Source organism: Octodon degus, unplaced genomic scaffold (genome assembly GCF_000260255.1).
Source record: "Octodon degus isolate 3935 unplaced genomic scaffold, OctDeg1.0 scaffold00331, whole genome shotgun sequence".
Classification (NCBI taxonomy): domain Eukaryota; kingdom Metazoa; phylum Chordata; class Mammalia; order Rodentia; family Octodontidae; genus Octodon; species Octodon degus.
In genome coordinates this window covers 1,165,173-1,184,113 of record NW_004524907.1, presented here as the reverse complement: position 1 = coordinate 1,184,113, position 18,941 = coordinate 1,165,173, and the positions used below count along the sequence as shown (strand labels likewise).

Here is an 18,941-nt window from a genome sequence, read left to right as displayed (position 1 = left end):
CGCCTGCTCCAAACTCCATTAACTAGACAAGGACTGTAGCTGCAGACATCTCACTCCTGTGGGGAAGACCTTCCTGGAGGTAATATAGTTCTCCTAAGCGGACATGATGGATTAGTGGGGAGGTCCGTGAATGGTCTTGCTCAAATGTCCACCCTCTTCAATATTCTCCACCTTTGATAAGGTAGTTCAGGTCGTGATTGCTGCTGCCTCATGAGTATAGTTTTGTGAGTATCACACGTACACACTCTTCCTTAACTAGTAAGTTGTCTGCCCTTCACAAACATCATATACACAAAACATAAATCAAAACACAACTACAACACCCCACACCTTTACTGAAAGGCAAACCATATACTTTATCTGTAAGTCGCAGTTTAAATCTAAAGTTAAACAAGTTATCAGGGGAAAGCGCGCACGCAGTCCCCCACTACCACAAATTATGCAGTCGAGTTTCCCGCATTTGGGGAAATCGCAGGGGTCAGCACATCCGGAGTGCAATGGATAAGCCTCGCCCTGGGAAAACCACCTGCGTGATCATGGTATCTCCCCTGCCAGGTAAGTATGACTGGTGTTGCGCCCTCCCCCACCAAGCCTCCTGCGTGCCTCACTCTTCACTCAGGCTCATTTGCCTTCAAGCACTCTCGGGTCCTCCTAGCCCATCCACGCAGCAGATGCACTGGGTGGCCAAACACCGCGCTAAACTGTCTCCTTGGTCACAGGAAAATCATGAGGTTTCAACACCAGGGCTCCAACCAGCAGCCCCCGCGCTGCCTTATCTGCATAGGACACGCCCTTCAGTGACGTCACGGGACGCGCTTCCCTCGAACCGACGCCCCGCCCCACTCCCCGCCCACCCACGCTGAGACGGTCCCTGGGGGCAGTGATGTCGCCTCTCTTGCCTTCTCTTATTCCCTCAACCAAGTGGAGACCGGGTGCGGAGGTCTCCGCCTGGCCTCCCCGAGCTGTGGCGGTCCCCACCCACGCTGTGTCGGGCGGAGGGCCCCTGGGGCGCCTCCTGACACCTGGGTGCCCTTCTGCAGGTAAAGGCTGTCACTGCGGGGAGCAGAGCCTTTGAGATTGCAGAGGAAGCTGGCTCTGCTCAGATGCGCTGATCTGTGCGATGTAGTGGCCCAGTTCCAATGCGAAGCTGTCCAAGATCCAGAAGAAACCTGGGCGTCCTTAGGGAGCTAGAGCCTGTGTTCAGGGGCCTGCGTCCTACCACTCACTGGTCTTTTAGAGTCGGCCAGTCAAATGGTGTGGAACTTGTGCGAAAAATAAGTAAATAAATAGAAACTTGTGAGCTCCTCCGTATAGAGATATGCTTCCCAACAGAGGTTGGGGTTAGTGTTAGTTCTTCAAGTCTTTGCTAGAACTCAAGCATCACTTCTTTTTTTTTTTTTTTTAACTTAACAGCATGGCTTTATTTCTTATATTTCGTTAAGCATCACTTCTTGAATTTGCTGCACACCTTTGCTTCAGCAGTCGCTGCCCGCCCCACTTTGGTTAGCATTTATTCAAACTATTTTACGGCTCCTTTCTTGAGTCTCCCAAGTTTTCACGTTTTGGCAGAGTCCTTTTGAGGCTACTTCCCCTCCCCCCCATAATCCTAAATCGGATTACCAGGAATCATATACTTTTTATTGTAGACAGCTAAATTAAGAAAGAAATTAATAGGCAGTCAGAGAGGGATTGGACCCTCAAGGAAGTCAGCATAAAAGGATGACAAATCCAAAGTGGCTGCAGGTGAATTTGAAGACAGCCAGGTGTTAAAGCTTCCCTGGAGATAAACAGTTTGAGATTATGCTATAATTATTCCCATGCCTTTCCAAGAACACCTTGTTCATTCTAGGATTAGAATTTATAGATCAGCTGAAGTTAATGATGGATGATGCTCACCATCTACCCTTCCGAAGTACATTGTTTCTCTCCTGTTCGGCTATGCTTATACACATGTAGGTTGATTGTGGTTTGACCCATATTGTACCACGTGTGATTTTTGCTAAATGATCCCTGATAAAGAGCCTCAGAGTTCCATAGAAGCAAGTTGGTAGAAATCCAGGAGCTAGTCTTCCCGTTGCCAATAAAACTCTTGTGACTTCTGACTTTGCTTTGTGACTTGATTGCTTGATGTTGTGAGACCATTAGTTTAGTACCTATGACAAAGCAACACTTTGTCACCTAAACAAGTTCATCTTTGTAATTTTCCAACTGGTGAGTTTTCTGACCCTGGCTCTTGGCTATAAGTTGCCAGCCGTCTGTGTTGTATTTGGTGTGTAGGCGAGTTCTATGGTGAAAACTTTCTTCCCTTTTGCAGAATATAGAATAGAATCTGACTTGTGTTTTTAACAAGCACCTGGTGCAAACCTGTATGGAGGACTGATTCACCCTGAAACATCCCAAACAAGTGGACAGAGAAGGCTTAAATAAGAGACAAGAGATATGGTTTTAGGGCTCCTGGAGGACCAAAACCCTCTCATAGAATTTGAGATTATCTGGGACTGAGACAAAGAACTTCTCTAGGTGGCCTGTATTTATTTGGTTTTCAAATAAAGGAAAGGGATGCTGGGGAAGGCCCCAGAAACCGAGCAGGACCTTGGAAGTCAGGACAAAGACTTAGTCAAGTAGTAAATTACGCTAAGTAGGAGGCCTATTTTTTTCTCCAGGTTGACATTCACTGCAAGAGTGAGCGGCCTGCAGCTACAATTATAGGAAACCCCTCCTGGTCCTCATCTCAGTCCAAGAAGTCTATATTTGTAATCCAAAAATACGTTATTGGAATCTCACCAAGTTAATTCCAATCTACCACTCCGAGTGCAACCCACAGCAAAAATACACTAAAGCTTAATTATAATTATGGGGAACCGGGGCTGGTGAGATGGCTCAGTGGTCTAAAGCACCTACTTAGAACAAGCTTAGCAAAGCACAGGGACCATGGTTCAATCCCCCAGCACCACATGCCAGCTAGCCCCGCCCCCTGGTGGGCTGAGCTGGCCACACACATACACACACAAATAAATAAATAAATAAAATTAAAAAAAAAATTATGGGGAACCAAGGGGCCCTATGTCCAGCCATGAAGATGGCTTCCAACCCAGGGCCACATCTGGGTTTTCTTCAGTTGTGAAGGAGTGGCTTGAAGATGAATGGCTGAGAATTGTGGGAAGTAGGTGAGTACTGTGAGCTGGGCTAGGTAGGTGGCCTGCATTTGCCTCTGTCACATGCAGAGGAGGATTTGCAGAAAAGGTAATTTGCTTTATACTATTGAGATAGTATCTAATGTTTTGGGGTCTGATGCTTCAGGTCTGATGTATGATCTTTCAAGCCCCAGGAAGTCACAGTCTCTATCTTGAAAGTCGATCCCAGCTGACAGCATGGAACACAGGCTCTTTGCCCTATCTCTACCTGGCTCATATTAAAGAGCAGCAGGTATGGGTTATCAGGGAAACATGTGCTGTCTTCAAAAGACTACCTTCAGCACCTTGGCTAGACCAATATGCATTGCTTAACGCCAGCTGAAGGGATAAGAAAGAATCCTGGCCAGCTGTGTATGTATCAATGCAAGGAAACAGGATCAGGCTCAGCCAAAATGGAGACAGTCTTTCCTTGCAAGGAGAGCTGCTCAGGTGGTCCCTCACAGCAATCTCTATTTAGTTCATTGGGGTTAGAGCCAGGCATCCTCACCGTGACCTTATCTGGTCCTTTGAAGCATCACAGCCTCACAGGCCTCAGCCAGCACCTATAATTCATAGAGGTTTACTTACTATGAATCTGCTGTCCATCTGCAGACAAGGGGCCTAGGCTTGGGACAGACTCAAAAGTAAACATAGAAAGTCCATTGATTAATTTTAAATCCTGTTCAGAGACACTTCATTTCTTCATCAAACGTGGGCAGAGTGATGCTGAGTCTTTCTACTCAAACAGGCCTGACACTGCAGAAAGGATTTCTCTCCTTCTTGAACAATGGCTCTCACTGTCAGCATCCAGAAAACTGGGCCTTGAGGCTTTTAGTCTCCATAACGGTTTGAGTCTCCATGTTTCCCTAGATCCTCATACAATCATGGGGCTTTCACAAAGGTGGCTAAACCTAGAGTGTGTAATACTGGGGTTAAGGGTGTATGATTACTAGGTCAGCCCCCTGATTGGTTTGGCACAGTTTGTGCTAGGGTTGTGATTGATGCACCTAGGGCAGGTAGTTTAGACACAATATAAAGGGCAGTGTCTTGCTTTCTCTTCCCTTTTTTTTTCCTTTCTTTCTTTCTTTCTTTTTTTTTTTTGTATGTGTGTAGGGGGGGTACCAGGGATGGAACTCAGGACCCTGCACTTGCCAGGCAAGCGCTTATTCTACTGAGCTATCTCCCCGGGTCCTTTCCTTCTTTCTTGTTTTTACTATCTTCTGTTTACTATGAACTGGTTCATTTCTGTGCTGCCCCTTGGCCAGGTCACCCTGCCTTGGAACCAGCAGATTATGGACTGAAATATCAACAAACTGAGCTAAATAAACCTTTCCCCTGGTAACTTTGGGGGCTGAGTATTTTGTCTCAGCAATGAGACTCAGTACTCAGTTCCAAAATATCACCATGTTCTCTGATTGCTTGACTGGAATTCCTGTTAGGAAAAAAGAACCAAGCTGTGCAACTGAGTTAAAACCTGAGTGGGACCAGGGCAAGTAGGGAATGGGATCATCTTTTATAGGCTCTGGGGTTCTCTACATAGGCCTGTAAGAACTTTTGTAGCTGTTTTTGGTGACAGTGACTACTGAGTCATGGCAGTTCTGGCCAGGCTGCATTGCCGACTAAGACTTAAAATTGTGATTTAGCCAACTGCCATTGACACAGCAGAGCTCTTGAAGAGGGGCTACTTTCGGAAACTGTCCAGGACACGACCTATTACGGGAAAACAGGAATTGAGAAAGGGAGGCTTGAACTGGCTTGTCTTGCTACAATGGCAGGGCTCTAATTCTTTTACCACATGTCAGGGCAGATTCCTTTGTCTTATGGTCCCTGGAGGAGACACCTGCAATAAAAGTGGGGAAGATGACACGAAAAAAATCCATACCACCGGATGAGATGTCATCTCTGCTGGGGAACATATTTTTGTGGGGGGAATCCCACAAGATTCACGCCAGTTGACTGGCTGACTCTAAAAGACCAGTAAGTGGCAGGACGCAGGCCCCTGAACACAGGCTCTAGCTCCCTAAGGACGCCCAGGTTTCTTCTGGATCTTGGACAGCTTCGCATTGGAACTGGGCCACTACATCGCACAGATCAGCGCGTCTGAGCTGGGCCAGCTTCCTCTGCAATCTCAAAGGCTCTGCTCCCCGCAGTGACAGCCTTTACCTGCAGAAGGGCACCCAGGTGTCAGGAGGCGCCCCAGGGGCCCTCCGCCCGACACAGCGTGGGTGGGGACCTCCGCAGCTAGGGGAGGCCAGATGGGGACCTCCGCACCCGGTCCCCACTTGGTTGAGGGAACAAGAGAAGGCAAGAGAGGCGACGTCACTGCCCCCAGGGACTGCCCCAACGCGGATGGGCGGGGAGTGGGGCAGGGCGTCGGTTTGAGGGAAGGGCGTCCCGTGACGTCACTGAAGGGCGTGTCCTATGCAGATAAGGCAGCGCGGGGGCTGCTGGTTGGAGCTCTGGTGTTGCAACCTCATGATTTTCCTGTGACCGGGGAGATAGCTTAGGGCGGTTTTTGGCCACGCAGCGCATCTGCTGCGTGGACGGGCTAGGAGGACCCGAGAATGCATGAAGGCAAATGAGCCTGAGTGAAGAGTGAGGCACGCAGCAGGCTTAGTGAGGGAGGGCAGAGCAGCAATCATACTTACCTGGCAGGGGAGATACCATGATCACGCAGGTGGTTTTCCCAGGGCGAGGCTTATCCATTGCACTCCGGATGTGCTGACCCCTGCGATTTCCCCAAATGCGGGAAACTCGACTGCATAATTTGTGGTAGTGGGGGACTGCGTGCGCGCTTTCCCCCAGAAACATTTAGTTTAATATTAGACTGTGTAGGAGTTATTTGCTTCTGAGTGCTGAATCTTTGTAGTTTGTGTTGATATCCAGGTTATATGAGCGATAAGCATAATTTCAGAAGAGCATTAGCTTATATGAATGCGTGTGCCTGTGAAGTGTTTTCATGTAACAAGTATGTAATTGGTAAGTTTTTTTTTTTTTTTCTTCTTCGCTTTCTTAATCTCACTTTCGTGTTTTATTTTTTATAAACTGTTTCTGTGTAGAGGTTAGGAATTTAAATTATAACTGCTTGTTTTTTTTTTTTCCTGTTGTCTAACCTTACTAGCACTGAGATCTTTGAGTTTACTATATTTCACTATAGAATGAAACAATCTCTGGTAGAGGAGAGAAGCATAACAGATCTATGAGACAGTCCTTTTAAGTGAAAATACTGTGGGAGTTTTCTTTTGGGGTTATGAAATGAGAAAAAAGGACCTTAAATAAGACTAAAATGTGTATACCTCTGTTATGTTTTTTTGCCCAGGTAGTAGCGGAAAAAAAATCATATCTCCACTCAAAAGATTCTACTTTATAAATGTGCTAGGTGTCATTTACAATTAAATATATATTTTGTGCTTTGCTCATTAAAGTGTCCTGAAAGATGAGAATGAGGGTTGAGGATATAGCTCAGCTGCACAAGGAAGGGCCTGATTGATTGGGGAGGGGGGACATTGAGAATGAATATTATTAAATGTTAGTAGCACACTGTCTGTACCTTCCTTATCAGGACAAGACCAGTGCTTCTCCTGGGGTTGGCAGGGCCCCATGGAAACTGATGCACGTGGTGACCTGACCATCACTTGAGATACATTTTGTCCCCATGAAGCCACCAATTGTCCCCTAAAGCTACCGAAGCATGCTGGCATAGATGATCCTTCCTGTGCCCTGAAACTCTCCATGAATTTATTCATATGCTGATTGTAGAAATGCACTAAAGTGTTAGGCAACACTTTCTTCCTTCTGGAAAAGGGGTATCACCGAGTTCAGCTATTGTGTACTGATTGATGGCTCCATCCCCTCTCCCCCCACTCTCCCTAAGAAGTTTCAAGAGCTTCACTGGACTCAGGGATTAAAACATTCCCTGCTGTTTAAATGTAGTTCAGGCTGGCCTCAAACTCAATATATAGCCCAGGATGGCCTTGAACTCATAGGGATCCTGCTAGTTCAACCCCTGAGTGCTAGGATTACAAGACTCCCAGCACTGCCATGCCTGGTCCAATCCATTTTAACAGAGCCCTTATTGTATCAGCTGGTACAAACATTCTCATCAAGTAATTGTAGATGAGCAGATCCTAAAGATAGGGGTGAATACAAAACTAGCCCTAGTGCATCACTAGCGATATCAGGAAGAGGAACTGCTTCCACCCCCACCACTAGGACAACGGCATCTTATACTGGCAACTGTTGGAGCAGGTACATTCTGTACGATACTACTTAAGAGCTTCAAGATGTCACCCAGCTGGCACGAAAGCTGAATCTCACAAAGACATCCCACTATCCCATCAGGGCAGGTTCCTCAGCGTAAGACCAGTGAGCACAGGCCCAGTGATTTGTTGGATGTTGAATGGCCGGTCTCACGTTTCTGGTCAGAAACCACGCTGTGTGCAAGGCCATGATATGGAATAAAGCATTCCTGACTCACAAAACACTCCCTACCCTCTGCCACTTTCTTTCCCATTTTCCTCCTATTCCTGAGGGAATTCCACAGCAGAGCTTCGCCCTGAAGGAATCTTTCACCCCACATTCGAGTCTCTTGCCCTTTCTTCCACAGAGGATTCTTGGTGGCCTGTTGGAGCATGTACGATCTTCTCAGGTTGCACAACCACTGTGTTTTTAAATGGCGCTGAGGGTCTCATCCAGGATGCTGAGCATGCTAGGCAGTGCTCCACCACTGAACGACATCCCCGTGCAGAATAGTGAATTTTAGTACACAGAATACTTAGAATTACACAGGCGATATATATTTTTAATCTTGGTGAGGCTTCCACAGCTGGAAAGTGGGGTGAGTGAGATTCCACTTAACCAATTCCCTGGCCTGGACCCAAAATGACTCTAGAGTTGAGCTAGTGCAAAATACAAAACCTGGGATTTCACTGGTCTCAGGGAAATTGAAACTCCAGGAAAACACATATGGTTTACTAGCAAATCAGAAATAATTCCAAAAAGAAAAACTCCCCCTTCGTGGTCACTGCAGTGATCTGTGGAGTTGCAGCACCCAACCCCAAGAAAATTCAACCATTCTACCAAACAGATAACCACACAATTCTCTACGTGATATGCTTTGAAATTAGATGCTTGTGCTATAAAGGGAGTAGTGGAGGTCAGGGATCTAGCTCAGAGGTACAGCGCCTGCCTGGCAAGCGCGAGGTTCTGGGCTCAATTCTCAGTACCCACCAAAACCTTACTTCTAGCAGAGGTCTGGTAGTAGACAGAATTTGGTAGGCTGGGAGAGCGACTCCACTCTCTCGTGCGCCTCTTCGAAAGACTTCCCTGTACTCCTTTCTAACCAAAAGGAAAGAAAGGATATCTGGAATAAAAGAATAATTCAACTTATTTTCAAGAGGTCGAACCAAGAAGACTTACCACAAATTCAACCACCCCTGGAATTGTCGAATTTTCCACAGTTGTTTTGAAAATCTGGATGAACAACTGGCTGCCAAGAAGGAAGATGGCAAGAGACAGAAAGAAGAGGCAGACCAAGGCAAATTTATTAGGCACAGGGGTGGCAGCACTACCTGGACTTCGTCGAAAAAAAAAGAAGAAAAAAAAAAGCCTATTAATATGCCAAACGTCGTTCAGGGCCTGTGAATGTAGCTCAGCGGTACAGCGCTTGCCTAGCGAGGCAGTAGGGTGGATGCTTCCGTAAAAACTAAATTTAACCACCATGGTCAGAGATTCGCAGGACACACAGCAGCGTTTTACAGGGAGTCGGGGCTCCCAGTCGGGAAGAAGGGTGGTTACAGCCAGGACAGTGTGGTAGAGACGGATCCCTACAAAGACAGCAGCGTGCAGCCTACTAAGACCTTAGGCCCAAGCGAGTTCACCAACGCCAACGGCAAGATCCAACATCGGTGCTTCCGCATCTCCCTGGGGGCGCAGCCGGAGTACCTGCCCTCTTTGGAGCGGGGGTGGGGGCAGGGGTTGCTGAAATAAATCGAGGGGAAAGCAAACATGCACAGTGTTAGCTGACTTCATAATCGAGAAAATAAATAGAACAACTCCAAAGTTCTGGAGGACTTTCAGCTCTAGTTATACGGAATTAAAGCTACAGTTGTCACACACCATCCTGCCTTTTTATTATTAATTAGTATTATTATTTATTTTATTAATTTTTTTGTCTTTTGTGACAGAGTCTCGCTATGCCGCTCAGGCTGGCCCTTGAGCTCACTTTCTAGCCAGGGCTGGTCTGGAACTCGCGATAATCCTCCTGCCTCAGCGACCCCCCACCCGGGCTGGGATTACAGGCGTGCGCCACCACGCGGGGCTCATCCAGCCTTCATTAAATACCACCACCTTCTCTGCACCGCCGACTGACTCTGACTCGGGGTTACAGTCCTCCAGCACTACAGGCAGTCGCGCCCCGCGCCCTTGCCAGCTAAGGCGCAGGCGCGGGGCGGAGTCCCGGGTTGCGGCGCCCCCTCCCGGCCGCGGCGAGCAGCACTGCGCCGGCGCCCTCCGTGTCGCGTCCCCCCTTCTGCTCTGAAGTCCGCGTTTCCAGACCTCAACGCATTAACTACCGTACACATTTAAAGAACATCATCTTCCGGACTTCGGAGCACCAACCGTACAATCACACGGCGTGATCGACAGAGAGGAGGTGGGGAGCAGAGCGTAGAGGTTATTTAGTGGGACAGAGCCTCGCGACACCCCGTTTTCCGCCGGTCCGTTCTCACCGGGTGGCCTCTGTCCCCACAGCAGCACCCCGGGCCCCTCTCCCACTCGACTTCTCCCCTCCTCGTCTGCTTTCCCAGTTCACTCAGGAGCACCCGAGACCGACTGGGGCAGGAGTGGGGGGACTCAGTCGGAGCCCCCCCCAGATCCTCAGGCGACCTGGCGGGATTCTGACAGCTTCCGGAGGGCGTGTCCCGCCCTCCAGCGGCAGGGCGGCTTCCTCTCTGAACCGACGCCGGCGTTCTTGGGGTTCCAGGACCCGCGGCGAATGCCTTGCCCGCGACCCGGCAGTGGCTGTGGGCGCTCGTGGAAAGCGGAGCTCAGGCCGCGAACGCAGATGACTCCGGCCCCAAAGTTGCGCTTCTCGGCCCCTGCGGGGATCCGCTAGGCGCAGGCCCGGAAGCCCGGGGATCTGCGTGGGAGGTCCCCCCCACACCCCCACCCCCGCCAGCTCAGGTTAAGAAGCAGTTTCTGACTTCGGGAAATGATTTTAAGTTGTAAAATCCTTGCCACCCTATGGCGCCATCGAAAGAGACCACGAGTAGGATTCATTCTTAATGGATTCATGTACCGCGTAATGAGAAATGTACATAAAGCATGTGAACTGACTTCCTGCATTTTCATTGAGTGTTAGCCTCTATAATTTTCAATGCGGTATTGCCACAATTTCCTTGTTTTCTTCCCTCTAAACATTCTGCATCTGTGTTTAGTTTTATTTTAATGATGCAGTGGTCCTGCCATTCTTTATTTTCCAGAATAATAACAGTTTTCAGAAGAAAAGGGATTATACATTTTAAATTCTAATTATACATTTTTTTTAAACCACTGAATAGTGAGAGTCAATTTCTTACTACTTTAAAAATACCTTCAGTGTTGGGAATGCAAATTACCATACAATAAACATTCAAAAACTGGAGTAAGCTCACTTCAAAATGTAAGAGACTAGTATCCAGTAAGCTTAATAAAGCAAGAACACTGGAGACAGGATCGCTCAAGAGATTTGACTTCTATCTTTATCAGAGTCACAATTCGGCCTTTTTAGGGGCTGGGGAGATGGCTCAGTGGAATAAGTGCTTCCCTGGCAAGCTCAAGGGGCTGGGTTCGATCCTCTTTCACTTACATTTTAGAACTATAGGTGCAAAAAATGTATGAAAGGAAAGTCTCCACAGGATTTTGCAGGAGAAGGGAATTTAATTTTGGAAGAATAGGTGAAATGGTTTTCCTCCAGCACAGCTCTTGAAACTCTGGAGGGAGGAAGGTAGGGGTGAGAAAAACCAAGAGTCCCTTTCACAATATCTATTGTACCTTTTGGATATTATTTCAGAAAGGAAACTGCTAGGGAAAGGAGAAAAGAAAGAAGGGAGATATATATATATATATATATATATATATATATATATATATGCTAAAATAATGGTACTACTAATTTCTCCTGGTTTATTGATGCTTAATCTGGGGACCCATTTGGCATGCTTATGTCTGGTAATCTGAGTGACTACTTTGAAGATAACAATATGCAGTATAACAATTGATATAGAGGAATGAAACTCTCAACCTGAGAAATACCAGGGCCGAGTCTGTGTCTTCTAAAACTGAAGAATGAATTTTAGGAATGACAGAGGTTAAGAGAAGACTATATTTATTGACGGAAAGAAAGCTCCTGTCCAAGAGAGGGACAGAAGGGGGACCTGAGCCAGTTGTCCCCAAATCTGTCTCTTTCAGGGACTTTTATAGAGTAAAACCACGTGGTGAGGTGGGTCCAAGGTGACAAACATGGGAACTTGCTAGGTGGGCATGAGGAGGGACAAAACTATGGTCAACCAATAAGACTACAAGCACCATTGCTCAGGATTAAATCCAGGACCTGATGGAGAAGCGAGTCACGTGGCAAGTGGACATGAATATAGAATGGGGTGTTTTCCTATAAGGAGTTGGGTTAATGACTCTTTCAGGCCTCCTCAAGGTGATAGACCTATTTAAAGTATCAATCCCTGATGTCTATCCTTAGGATGGTATGCATTTGTTTGATCTTTTGTCTTGAGGTCTGGCCCACAGCAGAGGTGTCTGTCTCTCCCAAAGTTGTAAAGTCATTTTGGCTTCTATACTGTCCTCTTGAGGGTCTAGCCCTGACTGCCTACCTATAATATTTTTATCTAACTCAGCTGCCTGCAACACAAACATTGTTGATTTCCTATCATTTTGATTTGAAATTCTATATCATTTTGATTTTTTTCTTATTTTTTATTCTCTTTAAAATAAAAAATAAAAAGATGCAGAAAGCTGAGGTCAAGTGGAGCCCTCCTCCTGCTGGGAGAAAGGAACTGACCCACACCTGCAGGGCATTTATTTATACAATCAGCGCAAAAAGAGTTTAAGGGCAGGGTAGAGTCTGGGATAGGAAGTATACCTAACCTTCAGTACAACAGCATGCCTTGGTGTATGCCCTGATTTCATGGAGAACAAGGGAGAAAGTATCTCTATTCTCTGGAGTGAAGGTGGAGTCACTAGTGCATCAGCTTCCTGAGCTGAGCACATTTCCAATGGGGCTCTGCCAGACTCCTGAGAAGCAGTGGCCTTATCCTGGCCTTGTCCTGATACCCAAGGTACAGTCAGCCTGGCCTGCAACTTCCTGATGCACTGTAAACAATGAGTGAAATCCTTTTGTTGACATGAAATTGTTTCCATTTCAATAACTGTGGTTATTGTTATATAGAATTAGCACCTAATACTGATACCCTTCATCGCGGTGCAAGCATTTCCCTACAACAGATTCCTGGAAGTAGAATTGCCTAATCAGTTCTAATTATAATCTAATTCCTAATTTTGCTAATTTATCTCTAAATGACATCAAAGCAGTTGTTCCTAGTCACACTTCCACATTCTAACAGGATGTTCCTTTCTTGGCAATGATACAGGAATGAACTAGGACATCCAAATGACATAAGTAAAATAATTCCTAACCTGCTAATCTGATACACTGAATTCATGTTCCTCAAAAATAATGAATTCTAACAAACAACAGAGGTTAAGAATTGGAAGTATTGATTGAAAGATAGACAGCTCCTGCCTGAGAGAGACAGGAGGGGACCCAGAAAGTGGGTTGTCCACAAGCCCACTTCTCAAAGCAAGTGTTATAGAGCAAAATCATGAGATGAGTACAAAATCATTAGGTGGGGACAAAGTGGGACAAAATTATGATCAACCAATAAGATTACAAGTAAAGTTGCTTAGGTAATACTGATCCAATGGGAAAGCAGTCATGCAGCAAGTGTACATGGAACGAAAAAGGGCCTTTCCTTGAAGGGATGGGTCAGATCTTGTTCTCTACCCAAATGACTGATGCCTGTTTAGAATATCAACCATTGGGCCAGGGAGATGGTTCAGTAGAATAAGTGCTTGCCTAGTAAGTGCAAGGGTCTCAGTTCGATCCCTGGGTCTGCCAAAAAGAGAAAAGAAGATCAATCATTGTTTATTCCTCAGGGAGGCATGTAGGTATAGTCATTCTATCTTTTTTTTTTCTGAGCCCTGGCAATCAACAAATGCACCCCCAGCCACAGTTGCAATGTGTTCTTATTTTCTCCAGTGACTCCAAGGATCTAGCCCTGTTTGACTGCCTCTAATAGTTGTACCTAACCTAGCTGTTTTGCCCCAGGGCTTCTGGTAGGGTGTAGTCAATGGAGAAAAGTAAGAATATTTCTACCAGCTACATTGGTTATTGGGGGGAAGGAGAGAGAGAGAAAGAAGAAGGAGGAGAAGGAGAAGGAGAAGGAGAAGGAGAAGAGAAGAGAAGAGAAGAGAAGAGAAGAGAAGAGAAGAGAAGAGAAGAGAAGAGAAGAGAAGAGAAGAGAAGAGAAGAGAAGAAAAAATAAACCAACATGCTCTTGCCTAGATGTCACATGCCTGCCACCACAGGACATGAGAGGCTGAAGCAGGAAAATAAAGGGAGTTTAAGGCCAACCTGGACTACATAGCAAAACCCTGTTTTTAAAAAACAGAGGAAGAAAATCAACAGTCTCTCAACCCCTCCCCCATTTCCCACTCCCTAGAGGTTACTATTACTTATTCATTTATTTTTAAAATTCAAATATTGGGCTAGCGATACAGTTCAGTGGCACAACACAAGGTCCTGAGTTCGATTCTTAGTATCCAAACAAAACTAAAATAAAATAAAACTTGAGACATGAGAAAAACACATACGTAAGCAGGGTGTGGTGGCACACGACTGTAATCCCAGCACTCCAGAGGGAGACTGAGGCAGGAGGATCCTTGCAAGTTTTGAGATCAACCTGGGCTACAAAGTTAGCTCAAGGCCAGCCTGAACTGCATAGTGAGAGTGTCTCAAAAACAAAACAAAACAACAACAAAACCCCACATATTTGTGAGGTACTATATGTTGTTTCAATTGAAACAAATATTCTTCTTTATGCTAAAGCACTCAAAGTTCTTTATTCTAGTTTTTTTTTTAATGTGTCATCATGCTGTATTACTGAGTACAGATGATTTCTCTCCATGTCACCTAGAGACCATCTCACCCACTGCTCTGCTTGGCTGCTAGCCTCTTGTCTCTCTCTTCAGCAATGGTGAGGTGGATTCCCTTTCCCCGGGGAAGAGAAATCCATGGTTTGTCGCCTTTGCCAATGACAAAAATGTTGGAGAGCTGGGTGGCAAAGCTGTTGCCACTGGCATCCTTCACATGGACCACATCAAAAGACTCAGGATGTCTCTCCCTGTTGGTGATCACGCCAATCCTTCCCAAGTTGGCACCTCCAGTCACCATGCACATGTTGCCAGTGTCAAACTTGATAAAATCGGTAATCTTGCCAGTATCCAAGTCCATCTGGATGGTGTCATTGACCTTGATGAGGGGATCAAGGTCAATGACACCAAGGCAGCGAATGGTGCGAGCATCATGGGTCACTGTGCCCACAGAGATCTTCCTTACTTTGCATAGCTTATACTTGGCCTCTCAGGCGTAATACGGTGAACAGCAAAGCGCCCCTTGGTGTCATAGATCAGACGGAAATTCTCCGCAGTCTTGTCAGTGCTGATAACATCCATGAAACCAGCAGGGCAGGTTATATCACTTCACACTTTGCCATCGATCTCTCTCTCTCTCTCTCTCTTTTTTTTTTTTTTTTTTTTGGGGCAGAACCAGGGATTGAACTCAGGCCCCTTTGCCATCTATCTTTTTTTTTTCCAAAATTTTATTGATAAACAGATAGCAATGAGACAGTTTCAAATCAAATCGGAAGTACAGTTTCAACAAATAATACACTGCATATATTCTTCTTAGTGGTTAATTGCTGTACAAGATGTGGACTTGTGATCCTATTTACAAACACCATTAGAACAAATCCTTCTATTCATTAAGAGAATGTAACTATATATCTATCCTAACCACTTTGAATACACAGATACAAAATGGACATTCATCGGTATACCCCATTTTTTTCTAAGTTCCGTTATTGAATACTATAGGTGTGTAAACTCAGCAAAATATTCTAAAAGAGTCCAGTAGCCCATATGCCATCTATCTTAATGAAGTGCTGTATGCAGATCTTCTTCACTTCATCGCCAGTCAGGGCTTACTTAAGTCTGTTTCCAGGAATATGATGAGAGGCAGACATTCTCCCAGCTTGTGGGGCCCGGTAGATGGACGAGGAGCAAACACGCCGGTCAGTTTATCCAGCATCCAATGCTTTGGAGCTGCTACTCACTTCAGATGCTTCTTAGGACCATAAGCCATGAGGCCGGCCCTCTTCCGCTGAGCGAAGAAATTAGGATCTATTCTAGCCTTTCTAAAGTACAGAGTTCATGCTCATTATCGATGCCCACCCGACAGTGCAGAGAACACCAGCACTTACTTCTCTGCTTTATCTGTCACTCAGAGCCCACCGAGCAGCCCTCCTCTCATCTCTCCCTACCCTCAGCTCTCCCCAGCCTCTGGTAACAGCCGTTGTGCTTTCCACTTCTAGAAGGCTAACTCTTGTGTGGTCCACCCTGAGCGAGATCACGCAGCGTCTTCTTCTGCCTGGCTTCACCCCCTCACCGCAGTGATCCCCAGCGCCTTCTATGGTGTCGCAGTGCCAGGACTTCATTCCTTTTACTGCGATGGAACAGCGTTCTGAGGTGCACATGCGCCACGTTTGTTATCCATGCAGCAGCTGATGGACACTTAGGTTGCTCTTATTTCTTTTCTTTTTTGTCTTCTTCTTTTCTCTTTTGGCTTTAGCTCTTGAGAGCAGTGCGTAAATAAATGTGAGCATGCAGATGTCTCTCAGACATACTGATTTTATTTCTTTTGGAAAAATACTCAGTAGTGTGATTGGTAGACACTATGCCAGTTTTATTTTTAATTTTTTTAGGAACTAGAGATGACTACTTTAAATTCTTTTTACCAGTGATTGGTTATTTATCTCCATCTCTGAAAGTAAATATTGTTAATTCTTGATTGTCTGACTTTAGGTCCTGTTATGGTTTGTGACTAGATGTCCCCCCAAAGCTTCACACGATTTTAGATGGGACTTTTTCAGAGGTAGCTTAATCTAGAGTTTGTGACTGATTCATGGTCCATTGCTGGGATTAAGACTGTGAGTGCTACACCTGGCCTAATGCTAGCAAGATAAGGGACAGAGGAGAGTTGTCCTCCCTCTCGCTCTCCTCTTTTTGCTGTCCATGAACTGCTTGCCCCTCTGCCACATGTCACCTCTGCCATGGGTCAACTGCCTTGGAGCCAGCTGACCAAAGCCTCTATATACTGTGAGCTAAATAAACTTTGGCTTTTAGCTTTTTTCCCTTTAACTTTTGGGTGTCTTGTATTTTGTCTCAGCATCTGTATTAGATCTAAGTACTAATACAGATGCTTTGTCTTTTCTCTACATGTTGCCCTACACTTGCCACTGTACACACACACACACACACACACACACGCACACACACACCTCACTCCTCTGTCTTCCCAATCCCAACAGTGACTTCCACGTGTTAACCAAGTCATGAGACCCAAATATGTGGTCTACATACCCTGAGAACTGTTGTGAAGGCTAACGTTTAAGCCAGTAATCTTCGAATACACTGAAGGACCCTTGATAATGTGGGCAAGCTACTGCTTCATCTGAAAGGCTTACGAGGCAAATAGTGAGGCACGAGAGAGCTCTGCTTTCCACCTGCCTGCAGACTGAGGTTGCAACAGCAGCTTTTCTCTGGATCTCCAGGCCAAGGGGCCATCCCACAAATTGTGGATTTGATTCTATTACTTCAAATTACATTAGCATATAACCCACACCATTTAATGTGGTTGTGTAGCAGAGAACGACCCCCAGCCAGTTCGTTAGTTGCCCAGGTAACAGCTGCTGTGACAGTTCCTGTTACCACCATGTCCTAGTGGTAACTAGTATCCACAGCAAGTTACTGTGATGTGCAACTGGTCACTATGCTGCACATCGTAAGTACCGATCAATGATTGCCAAATCTCTGCTCCTGTACTTCCTGCTTGCATATCCCATATAAGCCCTGAACTACCAAGGATCGGGGCCTGACATTATGAGGGACGTTTGAGTCCTGTCAGCGCCCATCTGACATAAACAAATCTGCCTCCAGATCCTGGGGTTCATTTTGGCATTTCTGCTCTGTAGTTGGTTTTGGTAGAATATGTTCTCCCTGAAGGTAATATTTATCTTTCCATTTGCTTAGTTTTTCATGTTTCTATTATTAAACTAATATCAACTTCTCCCAGTTGTGTAAATCTCTCCTCAACACACTCGAAACAGACATTTCCTTTCTGTTCAAGAAATCCTTGCTCCAGCTTGGACCTCTTCATCTCTGGGCCTGTCTCACGGCTGATGTCCCATGGCTAGTTCTCTTCAGCCTTGCACTGGGAGGTCACTGCCTCTCTTTCGAGAGCTTCTGCCTCACCGATCGGTGGTCTTCTGTCTGTTCGTGGCTTCTCTTTGATGGTACGTATCCTCCAGTAATCTTGTGAGGAGGTTGCTGTAGAACTCAGCGTTGGACATTGCACATCTGAAAGTGTCTAGGATAGTCACATGCTTCACAAGCATTTTATCAGATTGAGAACTTGAGGTGGAAATAGTTTCCATTTGATTTTTTAAAAACGTTATGCTACTTTCTTGTTTATTTTTAATATTTATTTATGTATTTATTTTCTTTCTGAGACAAGGTCTCGCTATACAGTTCAGGCTGGCCTTGAGGTCACTTTTTAGCCCAGGCTGGTCTTGAACTTGCAAGGGTCCTCCTGCCTCAGCTTCCTGAGTGCTGGGGTTTCAGGCGTGTGCCAGCTACCATGCCCCTGCTCCACCCTCTATTTTCTATAGTTGTTATCAAAAAGGAAAAAAAGTCTTTGAGCACTGTCACACTGAGCTGGTCTGACTTGAACATCTGTCATGATGTTCTCCTGTTAAAACTAAAAAAGTTCACAGAAAACTGACTTCAAACACTTTCTGACCATGAGGAAACCAGCAAAAGACAATTTTAAAATAATATATGAAAAAAATTATATCTGAGTAGAAACATTTTTCCCCCTTTTGGTTACTTCTGGTTGCATTAAGGGTGGGCTGTGGGGCTGGGGATCGAACCGCAGTCCCCTCACCTGGCTACATTGGCCCAAGTGACACTTTAAACAACTGAGCTACCAGGCAAGCCCCCATCACATCTGAGTAGGAACCAAATACTGTGCAAACCGCAGAATGATCCAGTATCTCCCTTTCCCAACTGTTAATAATGGCCTTTGCTTCTTTATCAGTCATACATCCAGTCCACTGCTCCTACCTCACATGAAAACTATCAGGACCTCATCTAGAAGCGCACCTACTCGCCTCTCATTGTTACAAGAGGCCTAAAACCAATCTGCCTGAGTGCAGGTTTGTTCTCCGTGGTCACAGGACGGTAGTGTCGACCTTGCAGCACAGATCCCATTCTGATTCTTGATTCTTTGTATTAAAAAGTTCCCTTATCTCTGCTCTCAGAAGGCCACTTAGTGAGCCCTTTCAATATAACAATTTATTTCTCTTGAATACCATTCCCGGA

The 18,941-nt window shown here is 45.7% G+C and overlaps 2 non-coding genes and 1 pseudogene across 2 annotated transcripts; 1 reads left to right on the top strand and 2 right to left on the bottom strand.

The window, feature by feature from the left end:
* Positions 1-399: 399 nt before the first annotated feature.
* Positions 400-563, bottom strand: LOC111814490. The gene has a single exon (XR_002819464.1). It is a non-coding gene; the product is annotated as a U1 spliceosomal RNA (small nuclear RNA).
* A 5,250-nt stretch (positions 564-5,813) lies between these two features.
* LOC111814489 lies at positions 5,814-5,977 on the top strand. Its single transcript, XR_002819463.1, has one exon. It is a non-coding gene; the product is annotated as a U1 spliceosomal RNA (small nuclear RNA).
* An 8,444-nt stretch (positions 5,978-14,421) lies between these two features.
* Positions 14,422-15,645, bottom strand: LOC101583389 (annotated as a pseudogene).
* Positions 15,646-18,941: the final 3,296 nt, after the last annotated feature.